The sequence below is a fragment of the Mustela putorius genome, unplaced genomic scaffold (assembly GCF_011764305.1).
Source record: "Mustela putorius furo isolate JIRA1106 unplaced genomic scaffold, ASM1176430v1.1 tig00003896_pilon_pilon_pilon, whole genome shotgun sequence".
Classification (NCBI taxonomy): domain Eukaryota; kingdom Metazoa; phylum Chordata; class Mammalia; order Carnivora; family Mustelidae; genus Mustela; species Mustela putorius.
Window position 1 is genome coordinate 8,626,754 of NW_025422045.1, and position 7,648 is coordinate 8,634,401.

Genomic DNA, 7,648 nt, shown 5'->3' on the forward strand with positions numbered 1-7,648 from the left:
TCCAAATCACTGGTTGTCTTTTAAGACCATTATGGATACTCATTTATGTCTCCAGAGGTGGGCTCTGAGTTTTAATTTAGAGCAAAGGGAACACAGTAATCGACCAGTTTCTTAGCACATGATTTGGCTCATAGTAGGTACTAAATGTATATTCAATGAATTAATGAGAGAATAAATAAGTCTATCCACACATATACCTAACAGTGAATTCCTTATTTCCCATATCTCCTGTTACTAAAGACCTCACTTTAGTAACAGCTCTAATGAGATTTAAGCTATGGATATGCCTAAATATACAGAAGTCCTTATTCTGTTAGTTTTCTAATAATTTTTAACCTGACTGTTGATTTCATTATGTGTATTCTTTGTTGCATGTGAACTTTTATTATAATATAAAAGATCAAATCCAAAGTAATGAATGTTTTCCTTTTCTGAGGAAAGGACCCTGCAGTCATGTTTGGATCTTCATTTGTCCTGTAACACATGGCTGGCACATTATCCATTCCCTAATGTGAACAGGGAACATTTAATCTCTGTGAATTCCAGTTGTCCTGTAATTGCACAACTGCAGGGAGCAAACTTTTGACCCAGGGCAGGCCATGGTACAGGCAGACCTGGTGGATATGGCTGTGAGGGTTTGCAGCTGTCACGGTTGGGGTCTTCCAGATGGTTCCCACAACACCAATCCCTGTTTGAGAATCTCACTTAAAAACTGGAATGTTCACAAGATAATCTGTGAACACCAGGCAAAGTAAACAGATGGCCAGCTGGTTCTCAGGATTCCCAAACTCAAGCTCTATCCTTCAAACTGATCTTTCAATAGGATAATATTTGTTTTAAAACACACGTGCAAAATAATCCTAGATATATCTTATTCATGTATGTACAGACAACAAATGGAACAGCAGTTACCTCTGAGAAGAAACTGGAGGATGGAAGGGTGGTGAAGAACTTTGGCTTTAGATTTAATATCTGAATTTATATAAGAATATATTTATTATATTACTGTATGATTTAAAAATGATTAAAAGCAACTATATTCATGCTCTAGACCCTGCTCCTTCTTTAATAGCTCCCTACTGGGAGTGCCTGGGTGGCTCAGTTGGTTAAGTGTCTGCCTTTGGCTCAGGTCCTGATCCCTGGGTCCTGGGATGGAGACCATATAATTGGGCTCTGTGCTCATCGGGGAGCTGGCTTCTCCCTTTGCTCTGCTTGTGTTCTCTCTCTGTGTCAAATGGATAGGTGAAATCTTTAAGAACAAAAAAAAAGTAGCTCTCTTCAGCCTACAAGCTAAAGTCAAACATCAACAGGCAAGAGCAGGTCTGGCTTTCTCGAAGGGCACCCAGTACCCTACAAGGTCTCAACCCTCTAGGTGTTCATATATACTCTTCCCTTCACTTAGAATGGTCTTCCACCTGATCCACCAGAATGAATTACTTCTGCTTTACCCCTAGAAATCATAGATGTGTGAAAAAGTGAAAGAGAAATGAAACACTTAAGTTTTTCACAGTAGTATCAGTTCTTGGAATACATCCTTTATTATTTTTTTAAACAATTTTATTTATTTATTTGACAGTGAGAGAGATCACAAGTAGGCGGGGGGGGGGAAGCAGGATCCCTGCTGAGCAGAAAGCCCGATGTGGGGCTTGATCCCAGGACCCTAAGATCATAACCTGAGCTGAAGGTAGAGGCCTAACCTACTGAGCCATCCAGGCGCCCTGGAATACATCCTTTAAAGCTGCCCAGCATACTTTTGACTACAGCGTTATTTATCAAATTATGCTGAGACCCAAGACTGAGAATGAAGGCTGTTTCCTTACTGCCAGACCCAGTCTGTGTCAGATACATGCCACACTGGATTATAGGGATCAGACATGGAGTGGAGATTTTGGAACTGCCCAAGAAAGATGCTGACATGTGTATTCTGTAGCTTGCTACTTATCGAGAAAAGGATCCATCAAACAAGTTATAAACCGTCACTTATTTTTTAGAACTTGTTCTGTTTTTTAAAGATTTAAAAAAATATTTTATTTACTTATTTGACAGAGATCACAAGTAGGCAGAGAGACGAGGAAGCAGGCTCCCCACTGAGCAGAGAGCCTGATGTGGGGCTCAATCGTAGGACCCTGGGATCATGATGCAAGCCGAAGGCAGAGGCTTATCCCACTGACCCAGGTACCCCTAAAGATTTTTATTTATTTATTTATTTGAGAGAGAGAGCTTGAGCAGGAAGGGGTAGAGGCAGAGGGTGAGGGAGAAGCAGATTCCCTGCTGAGCAAGGAGCCAGATGTGGGTTTTTTTTTTTTTAAAGATTTTATTTATTTATTTGACAGAGAGAAATCACAAGTAGATGGAGAGGCAGGCAGAGAGAGAGAGAGGGAAGCAGGCTCCCTGCTGAGCAGAGAGCCCGATGCGGGACTCGATCCCAAGACCCTGAGATCATGACCCGAGCGGAAGGCAGCAGCTTAACCCACTGAGCCACCCAGGCGCTCCAGATGTGGGTCTTAATCCCAGGACCATGGCATCATGACCTGAGCAGAAGGCAGACACTCAAGTGACTAAGCCACCCAGGACCCCCCCACCCCAATCAAACTTTAAAAGCAGCTGGCACACAAAAATGCCTCTCTCTGGAAACAATATTGTACCTTCTTATGTAAGCTAATTTTTATTCACTGCTAACTTTTTAATATAGAAGTTCCTAAGCAAAGGTAACATCTTTTGATCATCTGACAATTTAGTATCTCATTAGTGTTTCTTCTGTAAGTAGCAATGTGATACTCTATCTTCTGGAAGAAAAGTTACAATAAAGAAATCTGGGAAACAAGAATTGTACTATTATTGTACAAAATAAAGAAGCTTCTCTCTGTAGGGTTCTAGAAAGCTTTATGAATTCTTAGAGCTAATGAAGACCGTGATTAAATACTAACTGAAATGAGAAAATATTATTATTATTATTATTATTACTTAAAGATTTTATTTTTATTTATTTGACAGAGAGAGAAAGATCACAAGTATGGAAAGAAGCAGGCAGAGGGGGAGGAGGAAGCAGGCCCCCTGCTGAGCAGAGAGCCTGATGTGGGACTCGATCTCAGCCCACTGAGCTACCAAGGCATCCCAAGAAAATCTTTTTGAAAGAAATTGTGTAGCATAGTGCCTGCATATTAATAGGCACTCAGTTACCATGGGCTCCCACTTCTTTGTCTCTGAGCACCAATGTCTAAAACATTAAATTCCCTGATCAAGGTTAAGAACATCTGCAAATAGAGGTAGGGTAGGAAAGTGGTTAGGCCCACAGACTGGTGTCAGACCAGTGGAGTATGAACTCTATATCTGCCACTTATTAGCTATTTAATGTTCTGGAAAAATGAGGATGGAGAACAATATCTGCTTCACAAGGTTATTTGGAATGATAAAATGAGATTGCTCCGGTCAAGTCCTTGGAAATCTGGCTAGCACCCAGTAAGTATTAGCTAGTAATAATGCTTTTGAGAACCTATGGTGTTCCAGGCACTGTGCTAGTGCATTGCATGTATATATTCCTCATGACATCCCTTGCAAAACAGGTACAACTTTCATTTCATAAAAAGGAAATGGATTTAGAGAGGGTGAGTAACCAGCCTAGACTTAAGGTCAGTGGCAGGGCCAGCGCTCATGACATGTTTGTTGAATCTGTCTGCCTTTCAAAATCTTCTATCTTCACTTTGAAACTGTTTGATGAATATTTTTTTTTAAAGATTTTATTTATTTATTTGACAGATAGAGATCACAAGTAGGCAGAGAGGCAGGCAGAGAGAGGAGGAAGCAGGCTCCCTGCTGAGCAGAGAGCCCGATGCGGGGCTCGATCCCAGGACACCGAGATCATGACCTGAGCCGAAGGCAGCGGCTTAACCACTGAGCCACCCAGGCGCCCCCTGTTTGATGAATATTAAGAAAAGTGGTTGAGGTACCTGGGTGGCTCAGTCATTAAGCATCTGCCTTTGGCTCAGATCATGATCCCAGGGTCCTATGATAGAGTCCTGCATCTCCCTGCTCAGCGGGAAGCCTGCTTCTCCCTCTCCCACTCCCCCTGCTTATGTTCCCTCTCTCACTGTGTCTCTGTCAAATAAATAAATAAAATCTTAAAAAAAAAAAAAGAGTGGTGAAAAGTTATACTGTCTTACATACAAAGTATAAAAAAAATAAACATCTTTCAGCAGCCATGCTCAGATAAACTTTTGTCACCCAAATCAAACCATGAGTAAAATTCTTTTTTTTTTTTTTTAAACAGAATTTACTGTGGTCTTGAGGTTCTAATCCTAGTATTGTCACCAGCAAGCTTTTGCTAATTCCCTGTTTCATCATCTCTTAAATGAAATTTTGAGTTATGAAATCACAGAACCTTCTCTAAATTCTTTTCTTCCTATTGGTCTAAAGGCATTTCAGCAAGCTATTGCTGCCATCCAGAGGAGAAAATATTGTTGCAGGCTCAAAGAAGGCATTCTAGCAGTATTAGATTACACTGACAATAATATCTAGGACTTACTGAGTATCTACTATGTGTCAGGCATATTCCTTGGGCATATTCTATGTGTATTTCTATTCTGGAAGGTAGGTATTACCCATGTTTTAAATTGAGAAATCATTAAAGAATTTAAGTAACTTGTTGTAGGTCACCCAACTTTTAATATGTAACTGAATTGTTTTGAGTCTGATATTTTTGTACAAGAGGAACCAAAATAGAAGCATCTTGCATAAGGAGGCAGTGTTTTTGCAAATCCATCCTTTCAGCCAGAGCACAGAATAGGCTATTCCAACGAGGACCTCGGACCTAGGCAACAGCATGTAGTTCCATGTGCACCTCTTAATCTAGTTAAAGCTGTCACTACTCTAGCATAAAAATTATTTGTTCAGGGGCGCCTGGGTGGCTCAGTGGGTCGAGCCGCTGCCTTCGGCTCAGGTCATGATCTCAGGGTCCTGGGATCGAGCCCCGCATCGGGCTCTCTGCTCAGCAGAGAGCCTGCTTCCCCCCATCTCTCTGCCTACTTGTGATCTCTCTCTCTCTCTGTCAAATAAATAAATAAAATCTTAAAAAAAAATTATTTGTTCAGTGTAATAAAATGCAGAGTCCCGTATCTAGAAACTCTGAATTAAGGTCTGGAGTTGGGCTCAGGAACCTACATTTTGGGGCACCTGAGTGGCCCAGTCCATTAAATATCTGTCTCTTGATCTCAGCTCATGTCATGATCTCAGGAACGTGAGTTCAAGACCCATGTCAGGCTCCATGCTGAGGTGGAGCCTACTTAAAAAAAAGGGAGGGGGGAATCTTACACTTTATGTATGTATGTATGTAATCTACATTTTAAATAGGTATTCTAGGTGACTCTAGCTTAGCTGAGAAACACTGCTCGGTCATACTGGATTGTGATTTCTGTAGGGGGCCTGAAACTGTAAATAGTTTCCTGAGACCTACCTGGGATGTATACCATTTACCTTTCCAAAATGGGCTGCCAAACTGCAGATGGCATTTCTAAACCTGGTGTTTGTGCTCCAGGCCCAAGATGGGCTTGAGGCTCTCTGGATGGGAAACTGCCCTGAGTCTTGCACTCTTGCCTCAAGATTTCATGGATATAAAAGGTATTTCATAGTATATCAATCATGCCAATCATGATACCATTTCCCTTTCTAGCTCATACAGCGTCACCCACAGCCCCCTACTTGGCATTAGGTAGTGTTTTTGTGCAGGTGAAATAATGGGGACCAGACTGGGTCTTAACTCACAGTCTGGCCAAGGGCTAGAGGGGGTCTGGCATCAAAGATTCTGTGCAGCAAGGCCAATGGTATTAGCTAAATAAGACAGGCTCTGGCCAGAATGTGGGGTGGCAGACTGGAGACCATTCACCACTAGCTAGTTAAGAGATCAGAAGGGATAAGCAGAAAGCTGTGCCCTCAGTGAGGTTCTGTACTCCCTCTGGCAGTGTCTGAGTGGGCATTTTCTTAGGTCCCCTGCCATCACCGCTCCTGCGCAGGCAAGCTCCTAGATGGCACTGATTCGCATTCTCTCTATTCCACAACATGACCTTAGCCCCTGAAGGGGGGAAGTGGTCCGTGCATATTAACTGGAAAACGACAGCAAAAAAGCACTTTCACACAGTCACTGATTTTAAAAACTGTTTGGGGAGCAGTTGTTTTTTGTTTTCTAATCTTCAGCCCCATTTCTTGAGGAAACTAAAGTTCAAGGAGGGTAAGTAACTTGTTAGAGACCAAAGAGCTAATCAGTGGTGGAGCCAAAACTCTCCATCAGAATAGAATACCTGAATGATAACCCACATTCTTATTTTTACAGCAAAGATCTTGTAAATTCCTTTCCGTCCTCCCTATAACTGCGGCTGTAGTTCGGATCTTCACACTCCTAACTTCCCACCAGACCTTCCTGCCACAGCTTCTACCTCTGCTCTACCTTCCACTCCACCACCAGAGTTACCCTTCCAAAATGCCAGTCCGGTCATCACTTCCCTGATTACTGCATAGGAGACAAAGGTCCAAAGTCTCATGGTTTTCAAAGCCCTCAGTGACATGGCCCCCATCTTGCTCTTCCAGTCTTGTCTCCATCCACCCTATTCCAGTTGGTTCCAAATACTCTGCTCTTTTTCCCAGTGTTTAACATGCCATTTGCTGCTCTTCCATGATCCAATGTCAGCTTTTTTCCAGCCAGGTGCATATGTATCTGTAAGCATATAACGAGCTCATACGTTGAAGAGATTGCATTACAAATTTGTGGTTTAAAGAATGATAATAAAAGGCTATCATGCTCCCACTGTCTAGTTAAGAAGCACATATCCATAACCCATAACCCATTGTGAAAGTGTTCTTTTATGCCTCTGTGCGTGCTAGGATGCTTTAGTCTACATGGTGACCTCATCATCATTTGGAGGCTCAGATGCAGCTTTACCTCCTCCAGAAAGCCTCCACTGAATCCCTTAAGGGAGACCTAATGCTTCCATTATGCCTCCATTATGGCATTCGTAACAGTATTATACTTGCCTACATGTCTGCCTCCCCAGCAGATTGAAGATACCAAATATTACTTAATCTCTGACTCTCCAGCAAGCAGCATAAAGTCTGGGGTCCTCCTGGGAACAGCCTATTCTGTGCTCTGGCTGAAAGGATGGATTTGCAAAAACATTCCCTCCAAAGCAAGTGTTCCAAAAATGGGATGGATATCTATAAAACCTGGTTTGCCTGAGAGAGTTCTGGTTTATGCCTGTTGTGCAGGAGTAATTATTATAAGTGCTTGCTTTACTCATGAATGTGCCTAATTTAGATGACCAATTATATGATCACCCTATCAATAAATGTGGAATGGATTTATTAATGAGAGGAGAACAATCTGTACTGATAGAATCTAGGCAGGAAGAGCTGGTATGTAAAAATTTTCAAAAATTCAACAGCTGGCTGCTGCATCTCCTTCCTATCCCAGAAGTGCTTGACTCTCTTGGAGACAGGAGTTTGCACAAACCAGATGCTCAATAACCTTAATTGCACAATTAAGTTGAAAAATGTTAACATATCCCTACATTAAGAAAACCTAGATGTAGGGTTCCTGGGTGGCTGAGTGGGTTAAACCTCTGCCTTGAGCTCAGGTCAGGATCTCAGGGTCCTGGGATCGAGC